Source organism: Mesoplodon bidens (assembly GCF_964165515.1).
Source record: "Mesoplodon bidens genome assembly, chromosome: 3".
Lineage (NCBI taxonomy): Eukaryota > Metazoa > Chordata > Mammalia > Artiodactyla > Ziphiidae > Mesoplodon > Mesoplodon bidens.
In genome coordinates this window covers 158,146,813-158,164,540 of record NC_138178.1, presented here as the reverse complement: position 1 = coordinate 158,164,540, position 17,728 = coordinate 158,146,813, and positions in this window count along the sequence as shown.

The following is a 17,728-nucleotide window of genomic DNA, read 5'->3' as shown; positions in this document are numbered from 1 at the left end:
GTTTAATGATTATCTCATTTTCTTTTAATTTGTTCAGATACAACCATATTTCAGATGCTAAGTCTCTGGACTGAGAAGACAGTTTATCATATCTTTTCTTATTATCATATTTTTCTTTCTGTTCTTCCATAACTTTTATTAAACTGTACTAATATTCCCACTTTTCTATTTTATTTTTTATATCTGCTGTCTTATTTTTATTTTGCAAGGACTTGTTTTTCCTCATTGATTGTTTGGATTTTCCATAGCAATCCAACACTGTTTAATGAATGTGTCATTTTTCTTATGTCTGTATAGATCTTGTACTGCTTTTGACATAATTTCTGCTTCACTCTTAGTATTTAACATTTGAGATCTTCCTCAAGTATTTGGTAATCATTTGATTCTGTCACATTTAAAAGTGATGCAATTAAAGTATCTTACGAAGGCACAAGTACTGGATCAGTGAAGATGATCTGGCTGGACTCTTCTTGGACCTCCAGTTGCCAGTATCTGAAGGCTCTTTGTCTTGAAGTTATTGGTTTACTCAGAAGAATTTTTCAGTCTCCTTCAGTGTAAATCTTGCTGTCATGTCCTTGGAGCTAAGTAAGAAGAAACTTAGAGATATCATTTTTTGTTTGTAGACTTTAACGTTATCTCCTTTTATGAATATGTATTCCTCCCTTTTATCTGGGTCTTTGAGTTGAGAATCCCTCAAGTTAACCAACCTCTTTAGAGAGTAAATCCCTAAAATGTCCTGTGATGGTGAAGGACAACTAATTACAGTAAGTCCCTTGCATATGAACGAGTTTTATTCTGAGAATGTGTTTGTAAAACCAATTTATTTGTAAGTCCAACAAAGTTAGCCTAGGTACCTAACTAACACAATCGGCTATATAGTACTGTACTGTAATAGATTTATGATACCTTTCACACAAATAATACACAAAAACCAAACAAATAATAAAGAAAACATTTTAATCTTACAGTACAGTACCTTGAAAAGTACAATAGTACAGTACAACAGCTGGCATACCAGGGCTGGTATTGAGTGAACAGGCAAGAAGAGTTACTGACTGAGGAGGGAGAGGAGGTGGGAGATGGTAGAGCTGAAGGATCATCAGCATTAGGAGACGGGGGGCAGGCTGCAACTTCACTCATGCCTGATGTTGATGGAATGCACATTTACATTTTTATTTATTTATTTATTTATTTATTTATTTATTTATTTGCGGTATGCGGGCCTCTCACTGTTGTGGCCTCTCCCGTTATGGAGCATAGTCTCTGGACACGCAGGCTCAGCAGCCATGGCTTACAGGCCCAGCTGCTCCGCGGCATGTGGAATCCTCCCGGACCGGGGCATGAACCCGCGTCCCCTGCATCGGCAGGCAGACTCTCAACCACTGTGCCACCAGGGAAGCCCACATTTACATCTTTGAAAGTTCACTACTTGAAGGTTCGTAAGTAGACCACCTACTGTACTAGTCTGAGTTTAGTGAGGAAAGCAATTTAGGAGTCCAAGTCTTTCTCATACAAATTCTCAAACAATGCTCCTATCTACAGCATCATTTGTACTTCCATTTTCAGAAAACACTCATATGTTTAGTTTTTGAGTACTTGCAGCATTTTGTGTTATAAATCATCTTTCAATCTAGCTATCCCAGCAGCCTTCCATATGTCCCCTTGATCCAATTCAATCCACCATCGTTTCTCCAGAAAATCAAATCAGGTCATGTGTCATCTGAGAATCCTTCAATGACTTCCCAGAACACTAGGAAAAAAATCCAAATTATTGCATGATATATTTTAAAAAAAATTCTGCAGATCTGGCCCTTGCTTAAAGAAAAACTTCGTTTTGTACAGTTTTCTTTTTTACTAAATTAGTCCAACCACATTATTATTATGCCAAGCTCTGTCCTGACACTAGGTCTTTGCATGCCATGTTCCCACGCTTCTGGACACTCTTTCAACACACACACACACACACACATAGACCACATGCACTTTGCACACAGTCAGATCCTACTCATCTTTCATGTCTCAGCTTTAGTGTCACCTCTTCAGCAAGACCTTTCCTGATCACTTGCTCTGAGTATTCCACCCATCCCTAATTCCTACTTTAGCCCTTTATGTACTTCCGCTTTAGCACTTATCTCAATTTCTAATTATTTTCTTTATTTCTCTCAGGAATACAGTCGAGGGGTATTTGCATGAGTAATTTATATATGCAATGTAATTTTGCATATTTATGTAAACCACATTAATCTTCCTGGTCAATATGTACACGAGATTATTTTCAGGAAATCGCGCTTGCTCATATTACTCAGATGCTGTTATTTTCACACGATATATTGCAGTGCATTTACAGGTTACTGGAAGGCATTTTTATAAATAAAAACTAAACCACGCCTGTCAAAATAGAATAATAAAGTATGATGAGTGTTGACTCTTTAGATTAGGTATTCAATTGAGCAGTCAGAATACTAACCTCAGGGGGTTAAAACTGGCACAGGAGGATAACTGATAGACATGAAACAATGAGAAGCAGGGTGAACAAAGTGCATTTATTGAATTCAGTAATCTAGAATATATTTCCCATACACAAAATGAGAGAGGCAATGAAACTGATCCAAAATAAAAGGCGACATTGATGAACTAGAATAAAATGACATCAGTGTTTTTCTTGCAAAAGAAAGTTTGCATAGTACATTTAGTAATTATAAGACACTGTGTTAGATGCTGTAATATCAATATGCCTAGGGTGCTATAAGAACATACAGGAGGGTCACACAAGCTGTAACGAGAAGAGAGTAAGAGCTGACAGAAGGGTAAGAGCAAGATAAGACAGTGTTTTGTGGTCTAGATTTGGAAATAACCTCACAAATGATCAAATCTAATGTCAGTTTTGTTCTTTTTTCAAATGAGACATATGAGGTCTAATGAGGTGTAATGAATTATTCAATCCCTCAGAGCTTGACAGAAGCAGTCTCTGCAGAGGACTTGGTATACCCAGGTGCCTAGTGTAGGATTTTCTCTATTTACCATTAATTAACTCTTCCATTCCTATCTGTTGTGAATTCAATTTTGTGCCCTAAAAAGATACGTTCAAACCCATGTTGCCTGTGAATGTGACCTTATTTGAAAATAGGATCTTTGCAGATGTAATTAAGATGAGATCAACCTGGATTAGAGTGGGGCTTCAATCCAATGACTGGTGTCTTTATAAGAGAGAGAGATTTGTGTACAGGCACAGAGGATACACAGAGGGAAGAAGGCCATGTAGGAAGGGAGGACAGAGATTAAAGTGATGTGTCTACAAACCAAGGGCCACCAAGTGTTGCTGGTAACCACCTGGTGCTAAGTATGGGCAAGAAGGGATTTTTCCCTAGAGTCTTTCTAGGGAGTGTAACCCTGCTGAACTCTTGATTTTGGAGTTCTAGACTCCAGACTGTGTGAGAATAAATTCTTGCTGTTTTAAGCCACTCAGTCTGTGGTGATTTGTTATAGCCACCTTAGAAAAGGAGCACACTGTCCATCAATAATAGACAAATCTTACTACCCTATTACATTCAGTGAGAGACTATTCAAACACTTTCCTTGCTTTCTGCCAACAAGATAAAGTCAAGTGCTCCATTGATGCATGTGCTTCCACTATTCACTCAACAGTGATTTTTCTATTCAATTTTCTGGCTGTCCAACCAGCTCATCTGCTCTCTGAGAGCAAGGATAATGTCAATTTTGTTCATTTGTTTGTTTTCAAACACTGGTGATGATTAATTTTATGTATCAACTTGACTGGCTCAAAGATTCCCAGATAGCTGGTGAAATATTATTTCTGGGCATATCCGTGAGGGTGTTTCTACAAGAGATTAGCCTTTGAATCTACACTGAGTAAAGAAGATTGATCTCACCAATGTGAATTAGCTCAGTCAATCCATTGAGAACCCAAGTAGTACAAAAAGAAGTAGAAAAGGTGAATTTTCTCTATCTGCTTGAACAGAGACATCCACCTTATCTTGTGCTTGGACATTGGTGCTCCTGGTCCTTGGGCTTTTGGACTTGCTCCAGGACTTACACCATCACCCCGCTAGTTCTCAGGACTTCAGATTTGAATTAAGACTTAAACCATTGGCTTCTCTGTTTCTCAAGCCTTTAGATTTGGACTGGAACTACACCACTGGCTTTTCTGGGCTTCCAGCTTGCAGATGGCAGGTCATGGGACTTCTCATCCTCCACAATTACATGACACAATCCTTGATAATAAATCTCTTTATATATATATATATATATATATATATATATATATATAGTCTGTTTCTGGTTCTCTGAAGAACACTAATTCACCATTTTCTCTAGATTTTAACAGTGTCCTGATAGGCAATCAATAAATATTTGTTAAATCGAACGAAAAATGAAAGTGGGCAAAATGTATGAACAGACACCTCAACAAGGAAGAAAATAAATGGTTAATAATCCCAGGAATAAGTGTTCCATATCATTAGTCATTAGGAAAATACAAATTAAAACCACAATGAAATACCACTAATTACCCACTAGAAGGCTAAACTTTTTTTTTTTTTTTTTTTTTTTTTTTTTTTTTTGCGATGCGCGGGCCTCTCACTGTTGTGGTCTCTCCCATTGCGGAGCACAGGCTTCGGACGCGCAGGCTCAGCGGCCATGGTTCACGGGCCCAGCCTCTCCGCGGCATGTGGGTTCTTCCTGGACCAGGGCACGAACCCATATCCCCTGCATCGGCAGGCGGATTCTCAACCACTGCACCACCAGGGAAGCCCTAGAAGGCTAAACTTTTAAAAGACTGATAACACCAAATGTTGGCAATAATCTAAAGCATTCAGAATGCCCTCTTCTTGTTGGGAGTAATAAAATGGTAAAACCATTTTGGGAAAGGATCTGGCAGTTTCTTATAAAATTGCATATATTTTAACCCTGTGATCCAACAATTTCACTCCTAGGTACTTACTCTCTCCCCCACAAAAGGAAATATATATCCACAAAATAGTTGTACAAGAATGTTCATAGGAGCTTTACCAATAATAGCCTAAGTTTAGAAATAGAGTAGGTGTTCATCAACAAGACAATAATAAACACACTGAAATATATTCATTTAATAAAATTCATTACTCATTAATGAAAAGGAATGAATTACTGATCTACAGAACATAGATAAATCTGTAAAATATTATGCTGAGTAAAATAAGCCTTAAACAAAAGAACACCTGCTATATGACACCATTTATACAAAATTCTAGAATAGGTTAGACCATTCTATGTTAAAACAAAACAAACATCTTCTTTCCTGTGAAGACATGGGCGTGGGAATTGCTGGAAAAGGATATGAGGGAACTTTCTGGGTTTCAAGAGGGGATTGGTTTACACAGGTGTATGCATCTGTTAAAACTCATTGCTATACTTACAACTTGTGCATTTCATTGTATTTAAGTTTTATATCAAGAATAAAGGAACTCTAACCTATAAATACTGACGATGTGTTTAGACCTGTAGAGTACTGATGTCTGAAAACTATTTTGAAATGCTCTAAGAATGAAAAGAGATTAATTAATGAATGAATAGCAAGGTAGGCTGATGGAGAGTTATATGCTAATAAAATTATAGCAAATGTAAATCATTTAATTTAGAGACACGTATTTGAGGGTTCGTGGTCAATTCTTCAAACTTTTCTGTAGATTTGAACAGTTTCAGTGTAAAATGTTAGGGTAGATGCCATAAAATACAAAGGAATTTAAAAATGAGTGAAGCAACAAATTAAAACATAAAACAACTTGAATTGGCAATAAAAAATATAAGATTAAAAAGTCACAAGTACAGTGCCAGAAGAGTCTGATTTAGGGCGTCAGCCTTCACTGCTGAAAAGCTTCAGGCTGGACTAGAACCCAAGACAAACACCAGTCAGCCTGGAGCTTCTGTGGTGAGGCTTGGGGAGAAACATCCACATTGCCCGACTTAAAATTTTTCTTTGTTGGAGCTTGGGCTATCTATCCATCTCCCTCAGCCAAAGCTCAAAACCAGCAGGCAATAATAGATAGCTTTGCTTTAGCTGAATTCTAAGTGAAAACAATTCCAGCCAGCAAGAAAAATATGTCTCTGCCCTATTAGGCTTCTCCCCAGCCCCTGCCTAGAAGAATTTGGCTGCGGCAGTAGAGCAGTTCTGCGGTTCTGCGGTCTGAGAGCGCCTGTCTAAAAGGAAGGACCCCTCTGCCTTTGAATTGGAGAGTTGCTGCTGCTACCTGCCGAGTAAAAGGGAGACAAATGACTGCTTTCCAAGAAGGAAGAGGCTGTGTGAAATTCTGATCCCTGGGGAGCCTTCCTGCCCTCTGAAACCCTGCTCTCTTTGGCATATGTTGGTCATGCAGAGACTAAGATTACAGGACTTGTGAGAGGTCATTATCAGGTCTAAGACTTCAGCTATTGAAGTTGGAAACAACAACCTGTTATGTCACCAAATCCCATTCCCTCTCCTACAAAGGAAAAGGAGAAAAGCAGCCTTATCGGATTGTTGCATTCAAGTGATCCTGGTGGGCAGAGAAGCATAATCTTTAGCTCAAGTCTTTAGATACTCAATAGACAAATAACTCATGAACATGTGCAGAAGTATTTGCAAAACAAACAAACAGCTTCTCTCTGAGAGTAATAGCCAATTTTCAATTTGATTTTTTTAAACTCCAAATATGCTTAACCAAGCAATCATCTATAATAAAGATTTGGATTCAGATTTCAAAGTCCTGAATTGAAGTCCTGGCTCTAATGCTTCCTAGTTTTGTTAACTTAGGCAGGTCATTTCTATTGATGTCAGTTGTTTTTTTTAAGCCTCATTTTGCAAATTTAAGGTCTGTGTCATTTGGGATATTAAATTTACAAGTAGTTAAAATGACAAAGTCGAACTGGCTTAAACAAACTGGCTTAAAGCAAAGGAATTTATTAGCTCTTAGTATTGAAAAGCCCACAGGCAGGACCTCATCCAGCAGCTCAAATCATAGGAAAAGGACATTATTTTCTCCTCTCTCTCTCATTTTCATGCCTCTTCTTCATCTTCATTTTGGCTTTTTCTCAGCAAACTTTTGCTATCTTGGTCCAACATAGTTGTCAACAAAGGAATGGAATGAAAGAAGGGAAAATGGCAATGACGATAACCACAGTTAGACATGACACAATAGGGAAATATATAATCAAACGTGTAGCAAGTGTAGTACAAAACATGCTTCCCTCCTTGAACTCTCCATTTACTTAATATCTGTTAGGGAGGCAACCATCACTAGACCTGCCACCTCTCTTTGAGTTTGCCCAGCGAGTGCCTTGGGCCTGAAATATTTCACCAATATGGGAGGTGGGTGACAAGCTGTTCCTTGGCCCCAGATATTCTTCCTTATTAAGAGAAACCTGTCCTCTGCTCTGGGTACATAGTGAGCTTCCTTGTATTGCCTAAGCATGTGGATCATATGGCACCTGCCAGCCCCACCAGTTTATTTGTTCCCTCAACCCTTGTGGGAAAGAAATAGGGTCTTTGCAGTAGGAAAGGAATGGGTGCATGCCATCAGCCTCCGAAGGGTTTCAGAAAGAACCTACTAGCCATGAGAGACCAGCACATTCTAAAGACGCTGATCTTGCTGCATCTCTTCTCCTTTCCGTGAGTAAAGCATTATTCCAACCCGTGTCTGTGTGTTGAATCCTCCTTGGCGACTCCCAACCCATAGAAGGTACAGTGGGTTGAGGTCTGTGGGCCCCTACATCTGGGGGTTGGCATCATTATGATTTTGCTGTCCTCCACATGGTAGGAATCCTCAGTCTGGATTGGTAGCTAGATCCAACCTGGAAAAGCATCTTTTCAGGTAGTTCAGGTGAAGAGGAAAGAAGCTCTCTTCCCAAAGCTCTCAGCAAACATCTACACAGTTGTCATTGTACCCAAATGAGTCCAGTATCTGAGTCAACCAGTCAGTGGGGTCACAGGAATAAGACTCTTTAGCACCTCTAGAGCTAGTTTTAGGATCAGCTTCCCTCAAATCGCATTGGCTGAGTATAAGGAGAACAAATTCAGTACAAAAAGTGAAGTATCATTATGAAGAGGAAGGAGAAATGGATGCTAGAGATTCCAGAGTTAATAACCACAATAAAGCCAAATGGTGTTAAAGTTCATGAGATAACAGATTTGAACATATTTTATAAACTTAGGCACATATATCCTAAAGTTATATGCCCCTAAACCAAAACAATATGAGGACCAGACAAAAGAGTTTAAAGAAGCTATAACCAGAGCATTGCCCCAGTAGCACAGAACTTTCAAGAGTTTTAGAAAAACAACAGTGAAGTAAAAAGGAAAAATTTAAATTAGTACGTCTGCTAAACAAGTGTTTCTGCAGTACAAAAGCAGTGTTCAGAGATCCCATTCTTCTTTTCCTGATTAATGATGAAAATATTTGAGGTAATTAGAGCATTTGAGAGTGGATTAATTATCTTTGATCTACTTCAAGAGTGTTTTGCACAGTTATTTAATGTTTAAGAAGTGTTCTGAGGTTTAGGTTGTAACTGGTTTTCTACTAATATACATAAATTCTGAAACACATAGAATGGAATATTATTCAGACACTAAGAACCATATTTTCAAAGAATATTTCATTGGCTAGTAAAATCACCATATCCTAAGAAATAAAAGAAAAACAGCCAGATCCATCAATCCAAATTTTACCTCGCTCCTCTCACCTACAAACAGTTGTGCTTTCTGCCTATGACTTATAATTTTTATATGTAAAATTAAAAGGAAGAAAAAGTAGTGAGTAAACAAAAGCATTAAATTACTAGGTATGCCAATTAAATCTAATTACTACAGTATAGAAGTGATTATACAGTTTCCTAAATTCAGCATCTAAATATTTTTTAACATCTTTATTGGAGAATAATTGCTTTACAATGGTGTATTAGTTTCTGCTGTATAACAAAGTGAATCAGCTATACATATACCCTAAATATTTTTTATATTGGAATTTTAAATGAATGCTATGCTTCTTGAAGCCAGGAATCACACCACTTTTATTTCTTTCCAAGCAATGCTAGCACACACCCTCTAACGATAGAGGCAGGCAGTAGATACTCGCTGAGTTAACCAGCAAATGTGTGGATTAATGAAGAGTGAATGTAATGTGTAATGGATAAAAAGACCCATCCCAAGTCATATACCATCATGAAACCTATGGGACAAAATGATAATCTTATACAAAATCAGAAAAAGGAAAAGCCTCAAATACAAAGGAGACAGAATCAGAAAAGAATCAAACTGCTCAATAGCCCACTGTAAGTGACTGAGATGTGCTTAAAGAAAAGTGTGTTTGTTTATTTACTTATGCATTATAAAATATTTTTTACTTTATAAAAATTTGGCACATAATTACATTAAAATAAACCATATACAATTTTAACTTATGGATATATTTTTATGGAAGCAAGCTTTTTAATATAATGAGACACCTGGCAGTCCCCCCTCTTCTTTCAAAGATGTTTCTGTGTCCAATACATAAATAAATAAATCAACAATTATCAGAAGATTATGAAGAAATATAAGACTGTAAGACATGTGTATAAGGATATCAAGTGGGGGACCTGCCTGGTGGTCCAGTGGTTAAGACTCAATGATTTTACTGCCATGGGCCGGGGTTTGATCCCTGGTGGGAGAGCTAAGACCACGCAAGAGGCTGGGCATGGTCAAAGAAAAAAAAAAGTGAATGACAATCCACATGTATTCTCCCTTTTCTTACAATATTTACAATGACTTCCTTTGATCTAGTAAATAATTACATTAGAATGCAATTGAACTTAACAAATAAACTGGATGCTAAATGAATACTTTCTTTCATATAGTAGGAACTCAGTAAATATTTCCTAAATTCTGTTAATGCAGAAATTTTATGATCCATGCTACTTGCAAGAATTACTCCAATTTCTGTGACTGAACTTGAATTACTATTTTTTGAAAGATCGTTCTACTGTACTGTAAATTTTCCTTTCTGACCCCCAGAAAGGAAAAGTATGAGGATTTCTGATATACGGGAAAAAAAGACAAAGGAAAACAGAGTCCTCCTTGAAAAATCACATGCAGGACTTGCCAAAGTCAGGATGGGGCTAATTTGATCACTTGTTTTCCACTAGCTGGCCGCACTCAAGGCAGACACAGATCTTCAGGTAGATGTAGCCTCTGCTAAAGCCTGGAAGAGAAGTCTGTCCTGACTTCAGAGCTGCTCATGTACCTCTAAGCCTGAGTGACACAGTTCTGATAAATGCTGCTATAGAAGATTGTCACATCTTTCTGCCAAAACCTCTAGGGAACCTGTGAAGTAAACGTTGTTGTATTCAGTCCCTTGCCACCCAACTGTAATGTTCTGTCTACTGCTGAAGATGCAGGGTCCCTCATTCTTTCCATTAGTCTTTACCAGGGGTCAGGGAACATTCTTTGTTAAAGAGCCAGACAGCGCTCTTTTGACCAATGTAGAAGAAAAAGAGACAAACAAGAAAACCAGAGCTTGGCTTGGGGGCCATATAGTTTCAGATGGGCTATTACAAAGAGATATGAGTATTTTTGCTGTGAGCATCCTTACACATGGATCATGTATAAGATACTCAAAGGTATATTCCCAGAGGTGAACATGCAGCATCATAGGCTATGGGTATTGTCAACTGAACTGAATCTTAAGTAGTTTAAACAATTGACACATTATTGGCAGTATATGAAAATTCCCGTTCTGCATATTCCACCAACACTTGGTTCAGCCCCTTTACTCCACATGCTAAATAACACTTGAAGTATTAGACATGTAGTTTTGGCAATATGGTAGGTGTGAAACTGTATCTCTTTGTGATTTTATTATTAGGTATTCTCTTGGTTGCAATAAAATCGAGCAACCTTTATATGTTTATTGGACATCTTTATTTCCTCTTTTATGAAGTACCTGAACAAGTTATTTGCCCATTTTATTACTGGATTTCTCAAGTTAAAAAAAAAAAAGAACATTTGATACATGTTTATTATGTATATAATTTATAGTGATTCATATATGTCACAAATATGTATAAAATATACATATGCACACAATGGAGCTATACATTTATGGATAGTAGTGCAAAACATTATTCATATTTGGATTGATGTGATGAATATAAATTTTCTCTTACCTCCATAATTCATTTGCATTATAATGGGAATTAACACTTTATGCCAAATTAATAAGACCTTGTTTAACTCTCCCAATATGAGGACTTTATAAATTTACCCTCAGGTGAATCCCCAAGATGTTGTGATGGAGGTTTTTAACATCCTATCCAATCCTGTCTTCATTTTTTCCTTGATAGTCTTCTGCCATTACGCAGCTATTCTCCTGATCAACAATATCCACTGACAAATCACCATGGATAGAGAATAACTTTATTAAAGGTCATAAAAATCACCGAATGTCAGAACAGGAAGGGAACCTAGACCCAGCCTCCTCCTTTGAGAGAGGAGGACTCTGAGAACTTGTGTGTGTTGTGGGGTGGATGGGGTTGAGTTCAGAGAGTTGCCAGACAGAGCAAAGTTGGTTATGGTCAGAGACAGGATGGGGCCAGATTTTTGTTTGTTTGTTTTTATTTCATACCTCCTCAATTTACTTGGAAATTTGGGATTTTTTTTAAGAAAGATAACATGTTTATTTTTTAAATTAATTTTTATTGGAGTATAGTTGTTTCACAATGTTGTGTTAATTTCTACTGTACAGCAAAGTGACTCAGCTATACATATATATATCTATATATCTATATATCTATATATCTATATATCCCCCTTTTTGGATTTCCTTCCCATTTAGGTCAGCACATAACATTAAGTAGAGTTCCCTGTGCTATACAGTCGGTTCTCTTTATTTGTCTATTTTATACGTGGTATCAATAGTGTATATGTGTCAATCCCAGTCTCCCAATTCCTCTCATCCCCCCTTTCCCCCTTGGTATACATACATTTGTTCTCTGTCTGTGTCTCTATTTCTGCTTTGCAAATAAGATCGTTTTTCTGGAAATTTTATTTTCTTGTTTATGGCAGCAGAATATAAGCAAGGGAGAGAGAGAGACAGACATGGACTAGATAGATCAGAAGAGTGAGGGAAGCATGGATTCCTCTCTACCATGTGGCAGTGTGGCCAAAGCTAGTGTCTCTGTCAAGTCTATCATTGGACACAGTATGTCCTGGAAATTCCATGACCATTTCCCCCCAAAAAAGGGAAGGACTCAGCTAAATTCCCATTAATTAAATTGTTTCTAGTTTTTAGACCACCTACCAATCCAAATAATCCCTTTATGACTTTTCCTCCTTAACAGGCTCAGATCACCTCAACTTCCTTGAATCTCTGTCGTCCCCCAACATTCAGGCCCCCACCAGGCACTGAGGAATACTGGGAAAGGGGAAAGAGAGGTGGTACTAGGGCATTCTCACATTTGCAAAGTAGAGAGAGAACACTCCTTGGACACTAGTATAATTAGAATGTGCAAAAATATTCACACCTCCACAAAGACTCACCCTACTATGTCCTGGAGAGTCATATGTTTCAGTGTCTGGATCATTCTCCTTGACTTTTATCATCTAAAGTGAAACTAAAAGCAGGTCCTGAGTAGGAGAGGAAATTTAGTATGCTCTTATGATGAAGCAAATTTATCTGCCTCAGAGTAGTTCAGATGTTTTAGCAGAAATATAAAATTCAGTTAAAGAAATGGCCTGAAATGAACTGTTTGATGATTAACCATGATGACTGCAGTGATAGCATAGTCCTAAGAGCCCTTCTGAAGCTAAGCCAATCTGGCAAACTGGGGGTAATGACTTCTTAAAAATACATATGTAAAATATTTCTTAATACAATAATAGTTTATGTGCCAAGTACTGTTATAAGATATATAGATTAATCTTCACAAAAACCCTATGAAGTAGATATTAGTATCAAAATTTTAAAGCTCAGGAAACAAGGCACAGAAATGTTAATAAATTGTCCAAGGTCACAGAATAGATAAATGGTAACCTAAGTTACAGAATCTGTACTGCTGGTCACTTCTCCATAATTCCTCTCCAATTAGAAATGGGAGGAAACTATAAGGTTTTTAAAATGTTAGAATTTGGTTTGAGGATAATCTGGGAAAAAATGATGTTGTATTTGTATGGTATTCCTTTTTAAAAATTTTTTTAATTAAAAAATTTTTATTGAAGTATAGTTGATTTACAATGTCATGTTTTCAGGTGTAAGCACAGCAATTCAGTTATTTACATATATTACATATAATATAGTATATACTATATGTTATATATATTTATATGTATATTATTATATATATTATTTTCCAGATTGTTTTCTCTTATAGCTTATTACAAAATATTGAATACAGTTCCCTGTGCTATACAATAGATCCTTGTTCATTATCTATTTTATGTATGTGGTGTGTATTTGCTAATCCCAACTTCCTAATTTATCCCCCCCCTTTCCCCTTTGGTAACCATAAGTTTGTTTTCTATGTCTGTGGGCCTATTTCTGTTTTGTAAATAAGTTCATTTGTATCTTTTTTTAGATTCCACATATAAATGATATCATATATTTGTCTTTCTCTTTATAGCTTACTTCACTCAATGTGATAATCTCTAGGTATATCCATGTTGCTGCAAATGACATTCTTTCATTCTTTTTTATGGCTGAGTAATATTTCATTGTATATATATATATATATATATATATATATATATATATATATATATATATATATATATATATATATATATACCACATCTTCTTTATCCATTCATATGTCAGTGGACATTTAGGTTGCTTCCATGTCTTGGCTATTGTAAATAGTGCTGCAATGAACATTGGGGTGCATGTATCTTTTTGAATTAGAGTGTTTGTCTTTTCCAGGTATATGCCCAGGAGTGGAATTGCTGGATCATATGGTAACTCTATTTTTCGTTTTTTAAGGAGCTTCCATACTGTTTTCCACAGTAGCTGCATCAATTTACATTCTCACCAACAGTGTAGGAGGGTTCCCTTTTCTCCACACCCCGTCCAGCATTTATTACCTATAGACTTTTTGACAATGGCCATTCTGACAAGTGTGAGGTAGTACCTCATTGTAGTTTTGATTTGCATTTCTATAATAATTAGCAGTGTTGAGCATTTTTTCATGTGCCTGATGGTTATCTGCATGTCTTTTTTTGCAGAAATGTCTATTTAGATCTTCTGCCCATTTTTTGATTGGGTTGTTTGGTTTTTTGATATTGAGCTATATGAGCTGTTTGTATATTTTGGAAATTAATCCCTTGTTGGTTGCATCATTTGTTAATATATTCTCCCATTTTGTAGATTGTCTTTTTGTTTGTTGATGGTTTTCTTTGCTGTACAAAGCTTTTAAGGATTTTTATTGCATTTAAAACAAATGACCATGCTTTTCTTTTGAAAGCAAAGTTTATAAAGTAGATAAGTACATTAAATCTGTTTTTTTTAAGCTTTCATACTGTTCATTCCCAGAAATGTAATACATTTGCCATCTAGGGACCAATAGACTAGATTTGAAGTCAGAAGACTAAGATTTAAACTCTGACACTAACTTTGGGTAACCTGGGTCAAGTTAGTGGTTTGAGTAGTCAAAATTCTCATGCACAAAATAAAGGCCTTTCTGGTTCTTGAATGTGAGACTATCCATTGAGTGCTTTCTGTGTATAAAGCACCCACTGTGTAAGCAGTGTGTTAAACACTAGTGGGCAATTGTGGAAAGTGGAATAAGAAACCAGTTGGTTAATACATTCTAACTCCTTTAAGGATGGATACTTCTTAATTTGAGCTGCTATATATATATGCAAAGTACCATAGACTGAGTGACTAAAAGAAACAAAAATTCTCACATTTCTGAAAGCTGGAAATCCAAAGTCATAGCACTGGCAGATTAAGTGTCTTCTGGGAGTCCCCTTCCTGCTTCAAAGACAGCAATCTTCCTGCTATGTCCTCACATGGCGAAAAAAGGGTGAGAGAGCCCTCTGGGACCTTTTTAAGGAACACTAATTTCATTCATGATCTAATCACCTTGCAAAGACCTCCGCCTCATAATATTGTTATATTGGGGATTAGGATTTTCTTTTTTCCAGTTTTATTGAGGTATAATTGACAAATAAAATTGTAATATATTTAAAGTGTACAACATGACGATTAGATCCTCAGACGTCATTCATAGATGATCAGACTTCATTCATCTTAAAGCTGAAAGTTTGCACCCTTTAACAAACTCCTTCCCAATTACTCCACCCCCAGCCCCAGGTAACCACCATTCCACTCTGTTTCTATGAGTTTGATTTAATACATATATATATATATATATATATATATATATATATATACATATTCCATATATAAGTGATACCATCCAGCATTTGTTTTTCTCTGGTAGGCTTATTTCAATTTATAGCATAATGCCCTCCATTTTCATCCATGGTGCTGCAAATGACATGATATTCTTTTTTTTTTTAAGACTGAATAATATTCTTTTATAGGTAGATAAATAGATATATATCACATTTTTTAATCCATTCATCTCGACTGACATTTAGTTTGTTTCCGTACTTTGGCTATTGTAAATAATGCTGCAATGAGTAAAGTTGCAAAGATATCTTTTTGAAACAATAATTTTACTTCCTCTGGGTATATATCTAGAAGTGGGAGTGATGGATCACATGGTGGTTCTATTTTTAATTTATTGAGGTGCCTCCTTACTGTTGTGCACAGAGGCTGTACCAGTTTACATCTACATCAACAGTGTACAAACTTTATCTTCTCTCTGCATCCTAGCCAGCACTTATCACTTGTCTTTTTGATAATAGACATCCTAACAGGTGTGAAGAAATACCTCATTGTAGTTTTGATTTGTATTTCTCTGGTAATTAGTGATATTGAGCACCTTTTCATGTACCTGTTGGTCACTTGCATGTCTTCTTTGAAATTATACCTATTCAGGTTCTTTGTCCATGTTTTAATTGGGTTATTTGCTTTTTTGGTATTGAGTTGTATGGGTTCCTTTTATATTTTGGATATTAATCTCTTATTAGATATGTGGTTTGCCAATATGTTCTCCCATTCTTTAGGCTGATTTTTTATTTTGTTGATGGTTTCTTTTGCTTTAATATTATTTATTTTTGCTTTTGTTGCCTTGACTTTGTTGTCAAAACCAAAAAATCATTGCCAAGATCAATATCAAAAAGCTTCCATCACTATGTTTTCTTCTAGCAGTTGAATGGTGTTAGGCCTTACGTTTGTCTTCAATCCATTTTGAGTTCACTTTTGTGTATAGTGAGAGATGAGGCCAAGTTTCATTCTTTTGCATGTGGCTATCCAGTGTCCCCTAACATCATTTATTGATAAGACTATCCTTTCTCCATTGTATATACTTGGCATCTTTGTTAAAATTAATTGACCATATGTGCATAGGTTTATTTCTGAGCTCTTTGTTCTCTTTCATTGATATATTTGTCTATTTTTATGACAATATCATACTGTTTCAATTACAAAAGCTTTGCAATATTGTTTGAAATCAGAATGTACGATGCCTCTACCTTTGTTTTTCTTTCTCAAGATTGCTTTGGTTAGTGGAGATCTTTTGTGGTTCCAAAAAATTTTCCAAACAATTTTAGGATTGTTTTTCTATTTCTGTGAAAAATGCCTTTGGAATTTTGATAAAGATTGCATTGAGTCTGTAGCTCACTTTGTGAAGTATGTGCATTTTAACAATATTGATTCTTCCAACCCATGAGCACAAAATATCTTTCCATTTATGTTTTCTTCAATTTCTTTTATCAATGTTTTATAATTTTCAATGTACATAATGCTTTGTAAATGGGACTGTTTTGTTAATTTCTCTTTTCAATAGTCCTTTAATGTGCGTTGTGAGACAAGTCTAGCAGTGATAAACTCCTTCAACTTTTGCTTGTCTAGGAAACTCTTTATCGTTCCTTCAATTCTGTAGAACAATTTTACTGGGTAGCGTATTCTTGGTTGGCTATGTCTGAGACCTTTGTGATTGTAGAGCCACCTGTTTGTTCTTAGTGGCTCCTAGAAGTTGAGGGTGTGCCAAGACCTGTTAGTGTCCTAACTGTGTGGGAAAAGCCCATATACCTGCTTAAGCTGACAAAGGAATATTGTCTACCCCTTCAGCTCCCCAATGCAGGCTAATTGGAAGCCCAGTCTTCAGGCAGCATCTGGGAAAGTCAAGGCATTACGTAAGCATTCTAGATCCTATCCAGGAGAAACTGAGAGCTGGGTGTTTGTGTTTCTCAATCTATTCTGAGCCAGAGGGCATAGGCACTGGGAGTGTATATGCACCCAAATAGAACCACCTTTTTTGTGTGTGTGTGGTCCCTGGGGGAATCATGAATGTCAAACCCCACTGGCTCCCAGAGCTATTTGGGAGCCAGTCCCTCAGGCGGCAGCCATAGCAGTTGGGGTATGAGATATCTTTCCAGAGAGGTGCTGGAGACTTGGTTTTACTGTTGGAGGGATCCAGAGGGAGAAGGCAGGAGAAGTGCCCATTAGCTCTTTCAGACTACCTGGATGATCCCTGTCAGCACCTAGATGCTCACTACTTAGAAGTCAGACTCTTACTGAGCAGATGGTAAGTGATGTAAACTCCTACTGAGGAAACTGAGGAGATGAGCATTTTTGTCTGCTCCTTCTGTGCTGAGCCA